This window comes from Humulus lupulus, chromosome 5 (assembly GCF_963169125.1).
Source record: "Humulus lupulus chromosome 5, drHumLupu1.1, whole genome shotgun sequence".
Taxonomy (NCBI): Eukaryota; Viridiplantae; Streptophyta; class Magnoliopsida; order Rosales; family Cannabaceae; genus Humulus; species Humulus lupulus.
In genome coordinates this window covers 69,422,353-69,446,030 of record NC_084797.1, presented here as the reverse complement: position 1 = coordinate 69,446,030, position 23,678 = coordinate 69,422,353, and the positions used below count along the sequence as shown (strand labels likewise).

At 41.0% G+C, this 23,678-nt stretch overlaps 1 long non-coding RNA gene across 1 annotated transcript in view; it reads right to left on the bottom strand.

The window, feature by feature from the left end:
* LOC133780445 (uncharacterized) overlaps positions 1-22,267 on the bottom strand; it is a 51,524-nt gene extending 29,257 nt beyond the window's left edge. Inside the window, exons 1-2 of the long non-coding RNA XR_009869320.1 lie at positions 22,108-22,267; positions 21,883-22,029 (exon numbers count right to left, since the gene is read on the bottom strand). This is a non-coding gene — a long non-coding RNA (uncharacterized LOC133780445). The remainder of the gene's footprint in view (positions 1-21,882; positions 22,030-22,107) is intronic.
* Between the last annotated feature and the right edge of the window lie 1,411 nt (positions 22,268-23,678).

Sequence of the window (23,678 nt, the reverse complement as noted above, 5' to 3'; positions counted from 1 at the left end):
ACAAAACTTTTGAGCTATACTCATAAACTTTTTATCCAATCATCCAAAGGTGACCTCGAAATGGTTTAAGCATAATCCTTTGAGTTGTGTTCCTTTATTCCTCCTCACCCCATGCATGAACACTTGGGTGAACATATTTCATTTAAAGGTTAAGTTAAGCCGACAAATCTTCCGAGCTGTGTTCATAAGTTTTTGATCTAACCATATTTGCTTAATCTGAACTATCCTTGTGTGTGCAAATAGAGTTTTGTGGTCACCTCGAAATGGTCCCGAGCCTACTCTTCCTTTCTTGTTCTCTTAGCATGAGCTTTAATGATCAAACATGATCTCAAAAACCAAGTCATCTCAAATAGGCATATATGTCAGCTCAAAAATCACATAGTTGCTTACGTCGTCTCAGAGATGAAAATTTTCCCCAACTCAGTTGTAAACTATGGTTCAACTCGAAGATGAACTCTATTTATGGCTTGAATAACTCTTGTAGAGTAATGACTAGCTTGGGTATGGTACCAAATACTGCTTAGATGACTCGTGTAGAGGGGTGATCCACTCAACACATATGGGTCAGCTCGAATATGAATTTCGTTTATCATTCAAATGTCTTTGATCTCATAATTGTGACTAATGATTTCGAGTTGTTCGTTCCATAAGATCCCCTGGTTTTTGAAGCTTTGTTCAACTCTGCAAGTTTTAAAGACTCATAAATGAAGATAATCTCTTTGCCATGAGAGTTTGAATTTGAACTCAGGTGCAATGAAGCTTGAAAGTTAATAGCTCATATAAGTCATCTTGGAATTTCATGTGATGAGGGGCGAACATGATTCTTGTACATATATGAGTGAACAGGTTTTCTCTTGGGAGTTTGAAACGAGATGAATCTTGCTAATATTCTTCGTTTTGAATCCTGATCATTCCTTGTAGGAAGTGTGTTTGCCCTTAATGTATACACAGGCGTACAGATTGCACTTTCTATTCACGTGTTATGTAGAAGTGAACGAAAAAGAAATTTTTTGGGGTTTACAAGCTTCATTTTGATATTCATCGACTCCATAAATGTATACATGAAATTAGGGTTCCAAGAAATCAATTTATCACTGTTAATAGCTCGAACAAGTCGTTGTCATAGGTGGATCTTTCCTTGAACTGCTGTGATTGCTCCACCTTATAACTTGGAATTGCGATATTTTTAATTTCAGCATTTATGCCCCAATTTGAACGCAATTAAGAGAAATTATTTTTTACATAAATCTGCAAGTTGTCTTGGACCAATATGGTGTTGTTTACACAACATATGGCCTAGGTACAAACGAATAGGTAGACTGATCTAGCCTTTGATGACGTAGGGGGTTTGCTGGAGATGATTTCATCAAAGCCTTTATTTATAGACTTCATCAGATTGAATCTCTTCATCTTGAATCTGCTCTCTCAATGAAAGCACCAAACTGTTGACACCATTTTTCGTCAACTTAAGAACGTAAGAGCATGGATTCAAGAATAGAGACATGATAAATAAATAACACCATATTTTATAGTGGTTCGACCCAAAAAAATATGACCTATGTCCACTTAGTCACTTTTATTGATATTTAAGCTTGAAGAACCATAGTTTCAAGCAAACTTTCATTGCCAGTTTCTCTACAGTCTTCCTTCGCTTTTACATTACATAAGGACTGTTTATACAATTATCAAGTTTCGGCATTATGAATTGCCTCCCTTGTTTCTATCTCATCTCCTCTTATTTATAGTGAGGATTTTAGGGTGACATATAGATCATGGGCCTAAGCTATTGGTCTTGAAATATAAATAATACATTACAACATTATAACAACACAAATATAGTTGTATTTTGATAAATGATGACTCTGTACTTCTTTGATAATTTTGTTAGCGTAGACAGTCTGTCTTGAACGAACAAGCATAAAATAACCAAGAGACACGAATATATATATCTCTATTAACAAATTACCACCTTCTTGAGTGAATATGAGTTGAAGAATATGGATAGGTGACCAAACCCCTTCTGTTAGCGTTTAGTGGTTTACTTTGTGCTTTGTGAGAACAGGAATGCAATTAGTCAAGGCTCTACGATTAGGCATCTTTGTTGGTGTCCTGCAGGCACTCATGAATGAACAGGAACATGAGTGTGTGTTACTGGGTGACTAGAATCCTCATATTATCGTGCGAGAACTTGTCTTGTGCAAATAGAGGTAAAAGAACTTGCCTTGTGCGAACAGAGGTAGAATACCTTCTCTGTTAGTACATGATGACTTCGTATAAGCGAACAAGAACACTATCCTTGCCTGTTAGTGCATGCATTCTGTGCTTGTGAGAAAAAGTATGCTATAAGTTGTGTTCATCTTTCCTTTGAAGGAAGTAACTAGCAGGTCCGAGATAATTAATATTGCTATTCTTTGGCACATCATCCTGCCCAAAAAATGGATATATCATCATTATTAATGGGTAAATTTGTTTTATACGATTAATTACCAAATGAAATTAATAATGAGAATTAGGTTTAGAATTCATACGATAGTCAAACACTTTTCATTCACATTATGTGATAGAGTTTCAGACCAAGAATATCCTCCTGTTCTTGATATGAATCTTTTAGGCTTGGAGAACCAAAGGAGATCGTGGATTTTGTATTTTGGTGGACTAAGGATCACACAAGGGGAGCGAAACATTGAAGATTTAACCTGGGTATTTGAAAGGAGAATTCTTTGAACTGTGTTATTCAAGTATATAATAGATTTAGGTTTTGATGTTAATAGAGGGATTTAATTGTGTCTGGGATTATGAATATTTATTAGAGGTTTAAGATTGATTATATTTGGGTTTCAAGGTTAGAAATATGGTAGGATTTCTAATTTGATGAATTGGGGTCGAAATTTTGCAATTTAGGTCGGTTTCTAGGTTTAAAAGTTACATTTGTGATTTCCAGAAAAATGGCCTAGCGCGATCACGCCCAGCCCTAGCGCGACCGCGCTACTCGGCTGGAAAGCCCGTGCACTATGTGGGCGCAAGCATGCCAGGTGCCTAGAAATACAATATTTTGTGAATTAAATGCACCCTTTTGATATAAAATTGTACGTTTCAGTTTGAGGTTTATTCAGTAGGGTTTTAAGACTTTCTTGAGGAAATTTGGGCATAGGTTAGCCTTAAGAGGGACAAGGGTGTATTTTAATATTGTTTTGGTTTAGTTTGAGTTTGTAAGGCTTTGATATTATGTGACATGCTTAGGCTCGCGAAGGATACTTGAAGGGATGCGTTAGTGTGTGTAGATCCCTACTGCTATCGAGGTAAGAAGAGTGGACACCCACACACAGGGTGTCCGCTTGACGTACTCTTTATGGTAGAATTCATATTATATAGCAATGTTTATGTTTAAGTATGAATAAGTTAGTACATGATTATGTTTAAGTAGCTTATGTTTATTTCTTGTTTATGTGTTTTACATGTATGTGTGATAATTGTGTGACATGCTTACATTCTTAAATGCATGTCTACTTTATGAAATTGCATGCTTATGATATGTTGAAATTGTATGCTTACGTTATTATGTGCTCACTGCACTTGTCCAACTTTACTTGGGGTACAATCTTTTGTTTCATGTTGTGTTATGATATAATTCTTTTTAATTATGTTTTTATGTTCCTTTTTATTATTTGAGTTTCTAGTTAAGAATATAGGGTTGTGTCCTACACAATTCTTCTTGCTAGGCTTTGGCTCATGGGTAGCCTGTGTTGTAGGTGAAGGCAAGGAAGTGGTTATAGGGCAATGAGTTGGAGAGCTTTTGTGGAGGGCGTACATGTCATGGATATCTCGACCGTTAGGGGTCGAGCCGACTTTGAATGTTATGTGTTTATTTTCAAGATTTGTTTTATTTTATTTTGAAGGATGTTTTGAGTTTTGTTATGGAGTCAAGTGATGATTTGTATTTGTTTAAGCAATATTTACGAAACTCCTGAGTTAATTTTCTTTTTAAACGTTCAGTTTGTTATTCACGTTGATTTCTTTATAATAAAAATAGAAGAGATTTTTTGTTTTAAAATTTCTTATTGTATGGGTCGGTTAACGTCTTAAGAAATTGGAGCATTGCAGTTTGGTATCAGAGAAAATGTTTTGTTTCTTGTAGATTGTCTTGACATGTACTCTCGTCGCTGAAGACAAGCTCGACTTTTTGCAATGTTAAGCTATATTTGAGTTTGTTTTGATTATGTGATTGTTTTCCTTATGTATTTTAGTGCTTTATTTGCATGTAGAAAGTAGCTAGTATGACTTGTGTGCTTAGAGTCCCTAAGGTTCGCTTGAACAAGACTTAACGAATGAAGCTAGCAAGAAGGATAAGAAAGGTGTGAAGGATAAGGATGTGACATTTTGTGAAATGGAGCATCCAAGAGTTAGTGGATCATTGTGTGACAATCAACCAACGCATTCAAGACATGGTCTGGGAAGGATGATTGTTAAGCTGTTAGAAGAAGTACGAAGTATTTAGAGGTAAAGTTTGCTGAAGAAGGATGTAGGAAGAACTTCAAGCGGTATGGAAGCAAGTGCAAGATATGGCTTTGGAAGGCGTTAAGTATAAATGCACATTGTTTTCTTTCACAAGACAACGAGGGCTCGAGCTAGCTAACAAACCATTTGATCAAGGCATTTCTATAGAGCTGTTAAATAAGCTCAAAAGTTCTTTTCATGTGCATAAAATGTGGTTGTAGACATTTTGCGGCATGCAAATTGGTTTTAGTATGATTTTTTTTCTTTACTTTGGCTTGTGAACTTTGTGAATGATGGATGTATCAAGATATTTTGGATTTATGAATAAATGGAGATTAGTTGTTTGATGGATTAAAAGCATGTGTTTGATTCCTGATTTGGAAAAGTTTCACTAAGATACGTATTGGTTTCAGGAACAAACTGAAATCATGCCTCCTAGGAGATCAGATGAAGGAACGCTGAGGTTAACCGCATTCTTGACAATCAACTTGCTATGAGACCTAATACGCGAGCTAACAAAAATGGTGACCCTCCATTAGCTGATGGGGGAAATAGGCACAACAAAGATCCTCATACTGTGTACCAAAGGTTGGAAGCGAAGTTTATTGCCATGTAAGAAGACATGAGAAGGCAGGTGGAAAGGTTAAGAGAAGCGAGGTAGCTGAGGCAGCAACAAACTCAGCCAACACCAGTAATCAGAGACATTCAGCAACCCTTAGCACTGATTGTAGGTATTCCCGAAGTTGGCAATCATTTGGAGCCACTGTATGAAAGATTCAGGAAGCAACATCCTCCAGTATTCGAAGGGAGCGCTGATCCATTGAAGGCTGAACAATGGATGAGTCTGATGGGGTCAATTCTAGACTTCATACAAGTCAAAGGGAATGAAAGGGTAGCTTTTGCGACTCACATGCTAAGAGATGATGCAAGATTCTGGTGGGAAGTGATCTCTCATGCAAGAGATGCTACTGCAATGACCTGGGCAGAATTTCAGTAAGCATTTAATGACAAGTACTACAATGCTGCGATACATGCTTCAAAGGTAGATGAGTTTCCTACCTTGAGCTAGGGGAATATGATGGTGACTGAGTATGCATTGAAGTTTGACAGACTTGCCAAGTTTGTGATAGACCTAGTGCCAACTAATGTGAAAAGAGTAGACCGTTTCATTCACGGCTTGAAGCCCATGTTAACCAGAGACGTGGAGATTGTGTTAGTAAGGGGCAACAATACATATGCTCAGGTTCTGGAAAAGGGCTCTTACTACAGAGAGAATGGAAGGAATGATTTGGAAAGAAGGTGCAGCTAAAAGAGAGGAAAAAAGGAACGCCTCTCAGAAGCATAACTCAAATGACCAGAAGAGAAAAGGAAGTGACCATGCACGGCAAACAAGTCATGATAAAAGATCGAAAGATAATAAGGGAAACAACCACCCTGGGAACAAGGAATGGGTACGATACTTAGAGTGTGGAAAGTATAAGAAGCACCACCAAGGTGAATTCGGGCAAAGGCATATTATGGATGCGGTAAGGAAGGGCACATCATGAGGAACTACCCACAGAGGAGTCAAGAAGGTGTTAAGGATCAACCTAAAAAGGATGACAAGTTGGTGCCAGCACGTGTTTTTGCTCTCACCAAGCTTCAAGCAGAAGCAAGTACTTCCGTGGTCTCAGGTTAGATTTCTATTGCTGGAAATGATTGTCATGTTTTAGTTGATTCTAGTGCCACTCATTCGTTTGTTCCTAAGAGAACAGTGGATAAATTTAATAGACCTTACGAAATGCATGCTAAGGGGTTTGGGACCATGTTACCGACCGGGGAGGTGGTAATGTCTATGAAGTGGATTAAAGTTTTGCCTTTAAGGATAGATGGTAGGGAGCTATATGTAGACATGATTGAGCTTTGCATGAATGATTTCGATGTTATCCTCAGAATGGATTGGTTGACGAAGCGTAACGCTACCATTGATTGTAAGAAGAAAATGGTAATATTCGTGTGCATGGGAACAACAATGGGACTGCGAATACCTTTCATTTCAGAATTAGAGGCTAGAAAGAGGCTATAACATGGATGTATGGGATTCTTGGCTAGCGTGGTCAACATGAAAAAAACTAGGACGCAGAATTCTAAGGACATCGGGAAAGTATGTGATTACTTGGATGTATTTCTAGAAGATTTACCAGGATTTCCACCATAGAGAGAGAGAGAGAGATTGAGTTCACGATTGAATTAGCACCAAAAATACCGCCAATCTCGAAAGCTCATTATAGAAAGGCACCAGCAGAATTGAAGGAGTTGAAAGTTCAGCTGTTGGAACTATTTGACCTAGGGTTCATTAGGCCAAGTTACTAACTGTGGGAAGCACCAGTGTTGTTTGTAAAGAAGAAGGACGAGTCAATGCTGATGTGCATTAATTATAGGGAGCTCAACAAGGTCACAATCTAGAACAAGTACCCTTTGCCAAGGATAGACGATCTCTTTGATCAACTCCAAGGGAAAGCGGTGTTCTCGAAGATAGACTTCAGATTGGGGTACCATCAGTTAAGGATGAAGGATGAGGATATTTCAAAATTTGCGTTCCATACCAGGTACGACCATTATGAATTTCTGGTGATGTCGTTTGGACTTACCAATGCCCTTGCGACATTTATGGATCTCATGAACAAAGTATTCAAGGACTATTTGGATAAGCTCATGATAGTATTCATAGATGATATTATAATCTATTCACAAACTAAAGAGGAACACAAATAACATTTACAGATGACACTACAAAGGCTGAGAGAGCACCAGTTGTACGCGAAATTCAAGAAGTGTAATTTTGGCTAACGCAAGTGGCATTCTTAGGACACACTACCAACCGATAACGAAAAATTGGTAGTATAATATGACGCATCGTGTTATACCTCAAAATTCAAGAGATGTTGTGGCGAATGAGAAAGCGGCATGTGGCATCACAAAAGTATTGAAAAAGACTGATGAACAAAAATGGATAGGTCCAGGACCTATAGGGAAGTCGACCATGCCTAAACCCTCTTGGGGTGGTCAGCCTAACCCCAACCCCTAGGGGTGGTCAGCCTAGCATGCCTAAGAGCCACATGGGGTGGTCGGCCCCCTATTCTTCATAGGGTGGTCAGCCTAAACTCCCATATACACCTTGCTGGATAAAGTTCACACTCGTTCTAGGTGAAATCAACATGCCTAACACCTAGAAGATCAACATGCCTAGCACCCAAGCTCTAAGGGGTCATCAAACCTAGCACCTAAGTCTCATAGACCAACAAAGACTTAACATTTTCCTAAAGGTTTAAATCATGCATGATACTATGATCCAGAGAAACAACGAGAAGACCCACAATCTCATAATCATGGGAAGGTGGACACATATCTTCACTCCCAGTGATCGTGTACCAAACCACGATCCCCAGTCTTGCTGATCATGTAACAGCCCCTGGGTAGTATCAATAAAGGACCCAAGGCTTCATTTAAAATGATGATTTTTGGTTTTTGGTGGGAGACTTTTGGTTCGATCATTTGATTAACTTCTGGGAAAATCTGTGAGGAGTGAACTCTTCAGTTCATACTTGTGCTTGTCAATTGAGTGATTCAATACTAAATACTAAGTGGATTAGGTAATTATTTTTCATCAAAATAGGGCTGAACCACCATAAATTTATGTGTGTTTTGTTTAGATATTTGTACTATGTCATATCTTTACATGTATACCATTCAAAAGGTGTCATATATCGTACATACGACCGTTGGCCAATTTCACATGTCAACATTTTGGTGCTTTCATTTAGATAATGAAATCAAGAAACATACTTTCATCAGTTTTACGATGCCTCCCAAACCTAGTCAGACGAAGAAAACGACTCCCAGGGATTCCACCACTCAGGATCCCATCGATCCCATTAATGAACCTCAGGTGGAGGTTGGAGATCAATATGATGCAGAGGATCCACAAAATGCTCACCAGAAGGAGATGGCATAGTTTCTGGTGAGGCAGGAGGCCTTTGCTGCAAAAATTGCCCTTCAGAGGGTGACTATGGAATGACAACGGCGTGAGATAGATGAGCAGGTCCAGAGAATGATAAAGAGGGAGTAGGAATCTGACCAAAGGCACCAGGAGGCTGATGTGGCCTTGAAAGTGGCTACCCAGTTAGCCCGAGCTAACGTTGAAGCTGTTGCTCAAGCGATGAGGGAGGCTCAGGCCAAAGCAGCAGGGATGTGTGACAACAGTAACAGGGAGTCCCAGGGGAGGAGTCGAACCCCAAGGAAGCTCTCAGAGGCACTTTCCTAGAGACAGGATGAAGATGTGCATTCCAAGACTGCCTCCTCCATGAATAAGAAGAATTACACTTCCTCTCGGAGTACGAGTGTGACCAACCTGAAGGCCCCCTCCTGGGGGACAGATGAAACGCAAAGGAGAGGAAGGTCAGATATTTGAGAGGCATAACAGGAACGAAAATGGTCGCTCAAAATCTCAAAGTCAAGTAGAAGGAGAGACTCGGGAGCAGGATCACACTGGCAAGGGCAAGGAACCGATGAACAACACAAATACCGTCTTCGATAGGCTCGGGAAAGATTCAGAACCTCAATATCTGAGGGAAGTCATCAACAGGAGAACCAATGCTCAGGAGGTGGTACCAAGGACATCTACCCCATCTGGAGCAGCGATCCCACAAGCACTGCAGGCTCAAATAGATGCACTCACCACACCTGTTCAGGGCCAAGATCCAAGCTGATCAACCACCACCAAAGTACAAGACCCCGAAACTTCCAACATACACTGGGAATGAGGACCTAGTGTGACACATTGGAAAATTCGAGGATCAGATGGAGGTACTCGGTGTGGAGCATTATTATAGGTGTAGGGTATTCCCTACCACTCTCTCTGACTCAACTCAGGAATGGTATTGGAAATTCAAACCTGGATCCATCACTTCATGTGAGAAATTCAGGAAGGAATTTTGCAAGGTCCTCAGTGCCAAACAGATTCAACCAATTCATGCCTATCAGCTAGTTGACATCAAGCAAGGGAGGGATGAATCCCTGAAAGACTACATCCAAAGATTCACGAGAGAAGCAAACCGAGCATCAACGGTAGAAGATGAAGGGAATTTTGTTGCCATCTCGGTAGGAATCATTTATCGTAGTCCCTTCTGGGATAGCATCCACAGGAACCCCATGACACCTTGGAGGAGTTCCTGGACCAAACAGACAAATACATGAAGCTAGATGATGTTATCATGAAGGAAGAAAAAGGCATAGACCATCCGACCACTATAAAGGCAAGCAAGAACGTCGCAAACCCTCAGGGTAGTAATGGGGGTAGCAATAAGAAGAGGAGTACCTCAGGGGCCAAGCATAGTGGAGAAAAGAAGGCTAAGTCAGAACCTCCCAACAAACAGCCTAAGCACCAGCCCAACCAGTCCAGGTTCACCAACTATACAGTCCTGACTGTAACAAGAGCTGAGAATTACTTGGCAACATACTAAGAGGTATCATATTGAAAGCCACTACCCTTGCGCTCAGAGGGAAAGAGGGACAAGAACAAGTTTTTTTGGTTTCATAATGCTTATGGGCACGACACAAATGAGTGAAAACAATTGAAGGATGAGATAGAGTTTCTCCTCCGATCACGAAAACTCTTGAGGTACCGAGTGAAGACCAAAACCCCAAGCATGAATCCAAAGTTTTGAAGGCAAAGGAGTCCACCACTAGAAGCAGCGGTTGTGGACTTCACATTAGACACCATATGTGGGGGGGGCCCACATATCAAGAAACAGTAACAACGCTCCAGAGCGATATGCAAGGACCCTAAGACATGAGGTAGGGGAGTCTTCCCAATGCATGGCAGTCGAGGAGCAGTCTCCAAAAAATCAAAAGTATGAAAGTGAAACTCTCACTTTTACAGAGGATGACGCCAGGCACGTGAGGTACCCCCACAATGACCCTCTGGACCTTACCATTCAAATCACCAATGCCCAAGTGAAGAGATACTTGGTGGATACGAGAAGCTCAGCAGATATCATCAACAAATCATCCCTTGAGAAGATGAAGCTCACAATCAAGGACCTGACACCTTGTTCCCAAGTGATATATGGGTTCACAAGAGAATGCCTAGCACCAGCAGGAACTATCAAACTACCGGTCATGGTGGGGGATTCCCCTAGGCACAAGACTGTGATGACAAAATTCCTGGTGATAGATTGCCCATTGGCTTACAACGTAGTGCTCGAGAATGCGTACAGGGTAAGAAAAGGGAGGCACAAGAATGCTATTACACGTCCGTGGTCAAAGCAAAGAAAGGACCATGTGTAAACAACATGGTGGTGACTTGTTGCGAAAGGAATGGAGGAACCAATGAGGTTGTCAACATGGAAGTTGATATTGAAGGAAACACTCTACTGGAGTTGGGGGATCCTTTTAACAAATATTTATTATTTTAACAAGTTTCCCAAAGCAAGGGAAACGACATCGATCCTTGTTTTGGGGATGATATCATAGGGGTAGGACCGATCGAAGATCTTGACGAAGGCTTATTAGATGAGGAGGACCCGACTAGAGTAATCAAAGTCGGGAAGGAACTAACGGTGGAAATTAAGGCACGATTGATAGAATTTTTGAAGAAGAACTAGGACGTCTTTGCCTGGTCACATAAGGACATGTTTAGAATTTATCCGTCCGTGATAAGCCATGTCCTCAATGAGAACAAAAACTACCCACTGGTGCAACAAAAGAGGAGACTGCTTAACAAAGATCGATCTCAAGCCCTGAAGGATGAGGTCGAGCGGCTCAAGGAAAACAGTTTTATAAGGGAGGCCTACTACCTAGATTTGGTATCAAACCCCGTGCTGGTCCCAAAACCAAACGGGAAGTGGAGGACATGCGTGGACTTCACATATCTGAACAAGGTCTACCCCAAAGACTGCTTCCCACTACCCAGAATAGACCAACAGGTTGATGCAACTGTAGGACATGAAATACTCTCATTCATGGATGCATATTCTGGGTATAATCAGATAAGTATGCACCCTCCCGACAAGGAACATACCAGCTTTTGGACAGACAAGGGATTGTACTGTTATAAGGTAATGCCATTCGTCTTGAAGAATGCAGGAGCCACCTACTAGCGTTTAGTGAATGGCATGTTCCGAGACTTGATCGGCAAAAATATGGAGGTATATGTTGATGACATGTTGGTCAACTCCAAAGACGCTGGAGAGCATGTTCAAGACTTGGAGGAATGCTTTGCAATACGTAGAAAGTATTGTGTGAAGTTAAATCCTCTCAAGTGCTCGTTTGGAGTTGGTTTTGGTAAGTTTCTCGGATGCATAGTCAATTAACATGGTATTGAGGCTAACCCCAAGAAGATCAAAGAATTTATCAACATGAAGCCACTACCACAATCAAAGAACTGGAAAGCTTAACAGGGAGAGTAGCTGTCCTCAGTAGGTTCATATCGAAGTCTACGGACAAATGTGTCCCCTTCTGACTTACTTAGAGGAAGCAAGAAGATCCAATGGATGGAGGAATGTGAGAAAGCTTTCCAAGCCTTGAAGGAGCATCTTGCTCAACCTCCCATCCAAGCAAAGCCAATAGATGGTGAAGTTCTATTCATCTATTTGGCAATCATCGAGCATGCAATTAGCGCATCTTTGGTGAAAGAAGAGAACAGGGTACAACACCTTGTGTACTATATCAGTAAAAGGCTAGTAGGTGTGAAGTCTAGGTATCCCCCTCTTGAAAAGCTAGCGGTCTATTTAGTAATCGCCTCTCAAAAGCTGCATCCACACTTCCAAGCTCACTGGATCCGAGTCCTAACCGATCAACCGCTACGACAAGTTCTTCAAAAACCAGAGGCCTCGGGACAGTTACTCAAATATGCGGTGGAGTTAGGACAGTTTGATATCACTTATCATCTAAGGATGGCAATTAAAGGACAAGCATTGGTGGACTTCATAGCTGAGCGCACCAACCTTGAAGACCTTTCCTACCAATCGGAGAATGGAGATATCGAGAAGGAAGGAGATCCTCCCGTATGGAAGCTATATGTTGATGGAGCATTTAATGAACACAACTAAGGCGCTGGAATCATACTGATTACTCCAGAGAATCATTGAATCCACTGTGCTCTCAGATTTGGATTCAACGCTTCAAACAATGAGGTCGAGTATGAGGCATTGCTAGCAAGATTACACTTATCTCGGGATGTTCATGTACAATCCCTAGAGATATTCAGCGATTCCTAACTAGTAGTGTACCAGGTACTGGGGGAGTATCAAGCCAAGGGTCTTAGGATGGTGCAATACCTGAACAAGGTGAACGACTTGTTGGCACAGTTTAAGAGATACTTGATTACACAAGTCCCAAGGGACCGGAATGCCAATTATGATGCCTTAGCCAAGCTTGCTCGTGCCAAATACATGGACACCCTGAATGTCGTTCCAGTCGAATACATGGCAAAAATAAGCATAATTGAGCCGGAGGCACTACCTGTTAAGTTACGAGATACATGGATGACCCCTATTATTAATTATCTCAACCAAGGAGTAGTGCCCAGTGCAAGTTGGTGAGGCAAGCTGCACAATATATGATAGTTGCAGGGGTCCTGTACCGGCGAAGGTACTCCCTACCACTACTAAGGTGCGTTACACCAGACTAGTCAAAGTTGTTAATGATTGAGGTACATGAGGGGTTTGGTGGAGATCATGCTGAGGGGTAAAGCCTATCAAAGAAAATCCTAAGGCAAGGATACTTCTGGCCGATGATGAACGAAGACTCGATGGAGTATGTCAGAAGATGCCACAAGTGTCAAATGTTCTCAGAGATACCCTAGGTGACACCTAATGAGTTAACACAAATGCAAAGCCCTTGGCACTTTTCTCAATGTGAAATCAACTTGATCGAGAAGCTACCCACGGGAAGGGGAGAAGTCTAATTTGTTGTTGTAGCCATAGACTACTTCACCATATGGACTGAAGTAGAACCGCTTGCCACCATCACCTCGAAGAAAGCCTTAGAATTTGTGGTGAATAATATCATATGTTGATTAAGTCCACTGAAGAAGATAGTCTCGGACAAAGGGACTCAATTCTATAGTGATATGTTCACCGACTTTTGTACGAGGCATGGAATCACAAAGAGCTTTTCCTCGGTAGCACTCTCCCAACCCAATGGTAAAGTAAAAGTAGTGAATAAGACTATCAAAGACACTCTAAAGAAATGCCTTGAACAAGCCAAAGGATCCTGGCCAAAAATACTTCTGGAGGTCCTATGGTCACATCGAACAATGACTCAAACAGCAACAAGCCATACACCATTCGACTAGAGGTCCTACGGTCACATCGAACTCACTCCTCCATCTCATAAACGATAGACATACGATCAAGGGAGGAACCATCAACTAGTAGAAGAGTCGCTTGATTTAATCGAAGAAAGACGAGAAAAGGAAAGCCTCAGAGTAGCAGCACACCAGCAAAAAGTGGCCAGATACTTCAACTCTAGGGTGAAAAATAAAAAATTCCAAGTTGGAGACTTAGTACTCAGGAGGGTGTTCCGAAACACTAAGGACACTGCAGCAGGGGTACTAGGACCTAATTGGGAAGGTCCATACCTTGTGAACGAGGTGATCCCACTAGGGACATACAAGATAGCTCGACTGAATGGAGAACTAATAAAAAACTATTGGAATGGCGAACACCTCCGCTGGTGCAATCAGGGAATATGTTCAGCGGCGACACAAATTTTAATTTCCAAATGTATTATTTTTGAATTATCTATGTAACAACCATTATGCTTATGATGAATGAATGAATTTAATTTCTTAAGTTTCACTTGATTCTTTAAATTTCTTTCAACGAGGGACTAGTCACTTTAGACCTGTCAACCCCATCGGATCATGTTCGATTATATTCCCTGAGGGACCTATCGACCCAAAAGATCCAAACAAGAGACTGGTCCGAGGACCTGTCGCTATTATGGATCATGTTCGATCCTAGTCCTTGAGGGACCTATCCACCCATAAGATCCAAACAAGAGACTGGTCCAAGGACCTGTCCCTATTATGGATCATGTACGATCTTGGTTCTTGAGGAGCCTGTCGACCCATACGATCCAAAAAGAGAGACTGGTCCTACGACCTTATCGCCAAATTATTTGATCATGTTCGATCCTGGTTCTTGAGGAACCTATCTACCCATACGATCAACAAAAGAGAATGGTCCGAGGACCAGTCGCCATTATTTGATCATGTTCGATCATGGTTCTTGAGGAACCTATCGACCCATACGTTCAAAAAAGAGACTGGTCTAAAGACCATTCGCCATCTTTAGATCATAATCAAATCTGGTCCTTGAGGGACTGATCTATAATTTGATCTGAGACTCGTTACAGGCTCGATTAGCCTATCAAGACCCGATTGCTCCAACTTAGAAACTTCTGTCTACAATCATTATAACAAGTACACGAGAGATTACATAGATCATGATCGACACTTGCTACACAATCTACATTTGTGTATAGTATCATTACTAATGAGTATGAAACTATCACCTGACTACCAATGAGGGACAAGCATTTGCTGCTTGCATCATTGGGTGAAAAGGATAGTACTTTGTGTCTAAACACTCGAAGCAAGGCATGGTCAAGTAGCAAGTGACCAAGGCTTTTAAACCCATGATCACTTGGGGGCATATATTACATATTGATCAGGGTATACACAAGCAATGAGGACGTGACCCTAATTACTAAGCAAGCTCAAGTTTTCCTAGGAAATTTGTTCAACACATGAGCTCAACTTTTTCTAGGAAATTTGTTCAACATATGTTTCGAAAGTGCAAAAAAAAAAAAAAAAAGGCATTGGTAGGGAGACTCCTAGCCAAGTCCCTTATAGGGTGTTTGGCCTATCACCCATGGGGTGGTCGACCTGACAGTTTATGTTCATGGTACTTGGTGAAGTATCGTTCTACTCACATTACCATGGTTGTTATTATCATGAAAAATTAAAGGAGTAAGGTTAGTATGGCGTAAGAAATACATGTGTTAAGAGTATATTGATACCTAAACTAATGAGGGTTGTCAGTTGATATACTTAGTAAGCATTGGAAATAAAAAAATTCAATCAATACGCTGAGTACTCATAACAAAATAGCATAAAGGCATAAAATGTCATATGTAAAAATTGTCAAGTACAAGGTGCCCCACCAATGGCACAAAAGGAAAGACAGAATAAAAGACCAAAGGAAAACTATTTAGGGAAAGAAGCATCATCTAAAAGACCACCATGAGCCTCGGCAGCCTCACGAGCCAGACACTTCTTAAGCTCCTTTGCTCCCGTCTTCTCGAGGAGGAAATCCAAGTTAAGATCTTTGTTGAACTTCCAGATCAAGTAGAAGCAAGAGAAGGCAGTCTTTGAATACTCCTCTCGTTCTTTGTCCTGGGCAGCCTTGACTTCTTGCCTTTTCTCGACAAGAGCATCCTTCCACAGTTGGTCCATTTTAGCAATCATATTCTCTTTCTCAACTTTAGACTGTTTGAGCTGATTGGCAAGTTTCCCCTCCATCTGGGTTACCCTGAGAGTCAACTCGGTCACTTCCTACTATTTGATCTCCATGGTACTGCAGAGAGTGTTGATCTCTTCATCTTTCATATCAATGTCTGCATCCCTAGATCCAAGAACGCGCCTAAGGTTTAGTACCTCCTAGCGGAAAGCTTCAAACGCAGAGCGAAGGTTGGAAAACATAGAGGTATACTCCACAGACCTACCACGGACATGGGAGACCATCATCAGGGCCTACAAAAAATGTACAAGTGTTACATAACATCAACACACAAGCTAACCAGACAAAAAGAGAACATTAGAGGACTTACACTCTTAATGTCAAAGAGTGACTTCGTGAGGATGGTGCTCAATTCCTCATTCTTAATCCCATTAAAGGTTATTTTCATCTTCTCCAGATGGGATGCTTGGTCCATGGTGGCACCTAAATTCTGTATGGAAGATTGGTGTGGCTCAGATAAGGGCGTAGGCGCAGAGGAGGAGGCTCTTGCATCAGTGATACTGGGAGGAACCGGGATGGGCAAGGATGGCTTTACCTCTTCGATACGACTAGATGCCAGTGGAGCCAAAGGAGGCACCTTGGGAGGGACCTCCATTAGGCTCAACCCTGACCCTCTTGTCCGCTCATATGGAAGGCCTAGTCTCGGTTGGAGTCGACCTTTGTTGGGTATGAACAAAGCCGAACATATCTGAACTTGTAAAGGAAGATCAAATATTAGCAAGATATCAAACACAGATGAAACATAAAGTAAAGATTATAAAAGTGTCGAACCTTGTGAATGAGATTCAGGTTCGAACGTGGCTTCATCAAAGTCATCTGATGCAAGTAGTGAGTGTGCGGATGCACCCACCTCATCACCCTCCTATCCAACTAACAAGGGCGAAGAAGGTACCTCCTCGATATGAATAGGCCTCAGGGAGTCTATGACATTCATGGGCTCGGTACCATCTTCATCTGGAACATTGGCGATAGTAGAAGGAAACAACCCGACCTTCCTAAGGTTCTCTGAAGTAACGAGAACCTAGACGTTCTTCTCCTCAGGGGTCATGTCAATCAATGTCTTTGCCCTAACAGTCATGGCATGGGTCGGGAGTTGACTATAAAAAGGCCCAACGTGCTTAAACTTGGAGTAGTTGGCCTCTACATCCTTAGTGAAGAAATAGTTGTCGACATATCCAGATGCCTTGCTGTTTCCAGTGATCTCTTCCAAGAAGGTGTCGGTACCCTTGCTCGTATAATGGTGGAAGTGGAAGTACCTTGAGTTGTGCTATGAAGGGTTCGTCTTCAGATCAAACAAGTAGTGGATCTCATGAGGTACTGGAGCAGCCCATTTTCTACGATGATAAAAAATGTACAACACAGATAACACCAAGATAGCCTTGGAAGCCAACTAAGAGGGACTAATACTGAAATAATCCACCATGCTTCAGAAGTATGGATGAAGAGGAAGTGGGGTGCTAGACTTGATGGCAGAACGTTTCCAGGCACACATACCCAAAGGGGGTCCTCATCTTTGTCATTTGGACCAGGGATAGTAATAGACACGCCAGGGAGGTCAAAGGTCTTCCTTAATTTCTTTACCTTCTCTTTAGTCATGTCAGAGGCAGCCCCCTTGAACCACACAACCTCGTAATCAACAGGGAGAGGCTTCTCAACTGGTTTCCATAAGATCTCACTGGCAAAGGTGGCCCCACAATGTGATGAATGGAAATCTTTTTGTCGTCTTTTCTTCTACTGCGTAGATGTCGAGACCATCTTCCTATTGGGAGAAGGGCAAACCACCCTAGGCCAGAACCTGTAAATAGAATGCTCCTGAGGATGAGTAGTCTGGAAATGAGTGCCCTTGGTATGTTCTTGCTGAGGAGAAGAGTGATGGGGAACCTGACTAGTACAAAGGACGTGGCAAGGATTCTCGCTGACCGAACAGACTCCGCTGAGAAGAATGACTTCGCTGAGCATGTCCAAGCGCACATACCCAAATGGGGGTCCTTAGCTCTGTCATCCGGACATGGATAGTGATGGAAATGCCAGAGAGGTCGAAGGCCTTCCTTAAGTTCTTTACCTTCTCTTAAGTCATGTCAGAGGAAGCCCCTTTGAACCAAACCACCTTGTAATCAGCAGGGTGAGGCTTCTCAATTGGTTTACATACGATCTCACTAGCAAAGATGGCCCCGGAATCTGACGAATGGAACTCTTTTTGTCGTCTCTTCTTCTGTTGTGCAGCTGGTGAGACTTTTTTGCTCTTGGAGAAGGGCGAGCCACCTTAGGCCAGAACTTGTGAATATAATGCTCCTGAGGGTGAGTAGCCTGGTGATAATAGCCCTTGGTATACTCTTGCTGAGAAGAAGAGTGATGGGGGACCCGACTGGTATCCCAGTGAGATGGACGTTGCAAGGAGTCTCGCTGACCGGACAGGCTCCGCTAAGAGGAATGACCTTGATGAGATGTACCTTGAGTGACACAGGGAGTACTATGATGAGAAGAGATCTGGGAAGAGTCAGGCGAAGAGCCCTGAGTGATGTGCCTGACAATATGAGGATCATGTTTGGAAGGTTGTCGAGTTGTCTGTTTTACTCTCGCCATTGGGCTATACCTTCTCAAGAAATCTTCCTTGCTGAATAAATATAGAGCGAAACGAGGGAGAGTAATTTTCACCCTTTCCAAGAACTCTTTGGGAGTACGCTCGCTGAAAGACTTGTCAGACGAAGAGGAGATGGACATCTGCAACAAATAAAGGACAAAAAGTAAAGTTAGTATATTGACGTAATGAGCTCCCTACCATGAACCGTATAGGCTTGTAGCTGGGGGCATATCAATTACTAAGGGGAAAAAGTGAAGAAATCAAAGGAAAAAAATTAGGGTCCTGGGTGGTCGGCCTATGATTGGGCCCGACCACCCTAGATCTTGGATCCCTAGAAATCGCCCAGGGAGTATGGTGGTCGGCCTATGCTAAAGTTTGTGCCAACCACCCAAGCCTGGGAACCCTGGAAATCGCCCAATGCATGGGAAATGGAGCCTAGACTTCGATTTGCAACCTTGAGAATTGCCTATGCCGGGATCTGAAACCCTAGAAATAGCCCAATCATAGGGTTTATAAGCTTGGAAATCGCCTAGGCTAGGGAAACCCTAGGGTGGTCGGCCTATGATGGGAATTGTACGCCTGGAAATCTCACAAGCTTGGGAAACCCTAGGGGTGGTTGATCTATGATGGGAATTGTAAGCTTGGAAGTCGCACAGGCTAGGGAAACCCTAGGTGTAGTCGGCCTATGATGGGAATTGTAGGCCTGGAAATTGCACAGGCTAGGGAAACCTTAGGGTTGATCAGCCTATGATGGGAATGGTAGGCCTGGAAATCTCCCAAGCCATGGAAACCTAGGGGTGGTCGACCTATGAGGGATTTGTAGGCCTGGAAATCGTCCAGGCTAAGGAAAACCTTAGGGTGGTCGGCCTACATACCTCTAAACCCTAAAGCATCACATAAAAAGAAATAAGAACCAAGTCAATCTCTTAAAATCAAAATAGAGCAAAACAAGGAAATTCAGAAAGATACATCAAAGACGTAAAGATTGGGAGATAATACTTACACAAGAGAAGATACGCAGAGTTGATGAAGAGTTGGAGAATATCACTACTTAGAATTGCCCTGAAGTGTGCGCATAGGTCAGGGATAGCCTCTTAGGATAACCATATTTTTAGGAATTCAAATTCCTTGAAAATATATGGTATTGTTAGAAATTTAAATTGCTTAAAAAATATCTTATATTTTTAGGAATTAAAATTCCTTGAAAAAATATCTTATATTTTTAGGAATTCAAATTCCTAGAAAAATATTTTGTATTATTAGGAATTAATGTCCTTGAAAATATATTATATTTTTAGGAATTCAAAATTCCTTGAAAAATATATTAGATTCTTAGAAAATTGATTTTCCTTGAAAAATATGATTATTTTTAAGAATTACAATTTTTCTTGAAAAATACTATCGTTTTTAAGAATTAAAAAAAAATCCTTGAAAAACAGATTATGTTTTTAGGAGTCGAATTCTTTGAAAAATGTAGCTATTTTTAGGATCAAAATCCTTGAAAAATATGTGTTGAGAAAATTATCAATAGTTGATAAAGTACTATGTAATGTCCCGAGGGACTTTGCTGTTAGAGTACTGCTATGATATGTTTCTCGGGCCAGATAAAGTTTATCGTAATATTGGATATAGTACGATAAACTTGGGGGGAAAATCTTATCCCTCAAGATTCAAGAGATGACATGGCGAATGAGATAGCAGCACATGGCATCACAAAAGTATTGAAAAAGACAGATGAACAAAGAAGGATAGGTCTAGGACATATAGGGAAGTCGACCAGGTCTAAACCCCCTTGGGGTGGTCGGCCTGGCCCTAGACCCCTAGGGGTGGTCGGCCTGACCCTAACCCCTAGGGGTGGTCGGTCTAGCATGCCTAAGAGCCACATGGGGTGGTTGGCCTAAACTCCCAAATACACCTCGCTACATAAAGTTCACGCTCGTTCAAGCTGAAATAACCAGGCCTAGCACCCAAGCTCTAAAGGGTCATTTGGCCTAGCACCTAAGTCCCATAGACCAACCAAGTCTTAGCATTTTCCCGGAGGTTTCAATCGTGCATGATCAACCACGATCAAGATAAACGACGACAAGACCCATGATCTCATAATATTCTGAAAACTGCATTCCATACAAGGTACGACCATTATTAATTTCTCGAAGATAGACTTCAGATTGGGGTACCATCAGTTAAGGATGAAGGATGAAGATATTCTGAAAACCGTATTCCATACAAGGTATGGCCATTATGAATTTTTGGTGATGTCGTTTGGACTTACCAATTCCCTTGCAACATTTTATGGATCTCGTGAATAGAGTATTCAAATCCTATTTGTTAGGAACGAGTTTCCTAATACGCAGCAGAATGGTGGTGAGGTTGGCCCAGTGTACAACAAAATTTTTGTAACATATTTAAACTACCTTTAAATATGCGGATCCATTAATATACATACATTAATCATAAGCAAGTTAAGGATAGAATTCAAACCTCTTGAAGCCTATCAAGTCTCCTTGCTATCTTTTCATATTTAGAACGATCTTCCTATCCAAGCCGCTCCCACGTACTCACACCAAGATCTTCCAAAGTGTCCTTTACACCTCAAGAAATGTGTGGGCACTTAGAGAATGAAGGATAGTTTATTTGTGATTCTACTTGATGTACTCAACACATGAGATCAAGAGAATATGCCGGAGAATTGGTTCTTTATTTTTCAGGGAGAGAAAACTATCATTCTTTTTTTTTCACAGAGCGAATAGACTGAGTTGTCTCACTTATCCGAATATTTTTCTAATTAGTCATACTTAAAAGAAAATATTCAAATTTTAAAAAATAAATATGTAACCATTTTACAATTTACTTTTTAATTAATTAATTATTCTATTATCCATGAATTAATTAATTAAATAAATAAAAATGAAAATCATATCCCTGAAAATTTCCCTACACGCCACACACAGTCCATGGACTGTGTGTGCACATGTAGCCTCCCTAATTTTAGGAATGTTTACAATTATTAATTTAGTAATATATATTGTCTTTAATATCTTTATTTTAAATCTTTTATTTTATGTTCATTACATTAAATCTCATCAATCTTTGGAGCTAGGTTAGAATATATTAATTTTGGTTTAAAATAGTTTTCTTTTCGATTTTAGACAACTCCTTTGGGTTCGATCTCGTACTTACACGAACACTATTCTATAAATACGATTCGTGCGCTTGCGAGTATAAATATTTAAAACATACCCGTTTTGGGTCCATCACCTGCAGCAACCCGTACTAGACGGGCATCGGTGATGAGTTGGGGGATTTCTAGTTCCTCGTCGCGGAGAGAGCCTATCGCCTAAAGCCTCTCGTCGAAGGAATTAACGAAAGGCGTACGGTGACATGGACCTGATTAGGACAATATGAATAGAGATAAGTAATGAGCTAAGTGTCATTGGGCTAACTTACGCGAGTTTTGATACTTACCGATGTTGGTGAAGTCCAGGAGTAAGGTGGGATTAGTCCTCGTTGGGAAATCGTCCACCCAAAATAATTGATCTTTATAAGCCTGAGCGTGGTTCTTGTTGCCACACGGAGCTTTATAGCCTTCCCCGGACTTGTGTGTTTCATCGGGGTATAGTATCCTCTTTTCCCCCCTTCTTCGAGCATTGCCGAAAACTGTAGATATACAGTATTTTGGCGGGGGACGGAGTGGGGCAGTTTTGGATCTTTTATAGGATGTAGTGTTTAACGCCCAAAATGTGACAACCACTAAGCGGTGGTTGTAGTATAATCGGGCGGTCGATCCACAAGGAGGTAACCTAAATCAAAAGATTAGTAGAAAATAACACAAAAAGTTAGTAATAAGAAATAAATAAAATTGTAAATGGAAAGATATTTGAGATTTTGGTATTGTATTTTGATAAAGTGATGAAATGAGATAAGTGAAATAAAGGTAAGATGTAATCAAGAGTTTGAGAAAATGAAAGGTTTCAAGAATCATCCATATGCTTGTTTAGTTACTTGGTTACTTGATTTACAAAAATACACAAGTAAATAGTTCACATCCCAACATTTACTTGGAAAATCTAACATTAAAGTCCATAGTTTTTCTAACAAAAGTTCATTTAAGTTATAAAGTTCTTTACTTTAAAAGCACAATGTTAATCTTATGAAAAATCTAAAAATGACAAAATACCCAAGGGCAATAATGCAATAGAAGATTAGACATAAAATTATGTATCAATATTACTTTTACTAATTAGAAGCACATAGAAAGAGCATGACTAATCCTATATACTATTAGCATAAGTAAATAGAGATAACAAAATAAAAATAGAGATGAAAGAACATAAATAACTCAAATATATTACATTAAGAACATAGTAAATCAAAGTAGCAAAATAACATCACTTGCATATGGAATCATCCCTAACCTTCCTAGGAAGATTAGGCCATTATGCTCATGATTCTCACAAAATTCTAAGAAGAAAATATGAGAAGAAAGTGAGTGGAAATTTTGCTATAGTTTCTCTACTCTAAATTACATACCAAATGTGAAGAAAGTGTCCCTATTTATAGATGGGGAAAATGACTAAAAAGAAATTAAACAACAAAATGGGGTTTACAAAATAAATCTGAAATATTAATAATAAAATATGATTTTGAAAAATCAAATCTTATTATTAATATTACCCTAGCTATTTTTGTGTATAGTCAAAATGCTCTTTTTCAAAAACACCAAAAAAAAGATAAGTTTTAAGCTCAAAATAGGAGGTCCAAGGCCCAAAGAGCACACAAAATGGGCTGGTGGCAGCTGGTCCATTGACCCAGCCGCAACCAATAAGAGGCGGACACCTGGCGTGGCTAGCTGGGCATGTGGACAAAACTGGCAGCTGGTCCCTTGACGACGTGGCAGGGTGTGGTTGGCTGGCAGGCGGCTGACAGGCATCAGATGGCAGGCGGCTGGTAGGTGCAGATGTCAGGTGTGGCAGGCGGCTCGGCTCGGCTCGGCTAGGTGGCGGCGTGGCTCGACTCGGCTCGGCTCAGCTGTGGGC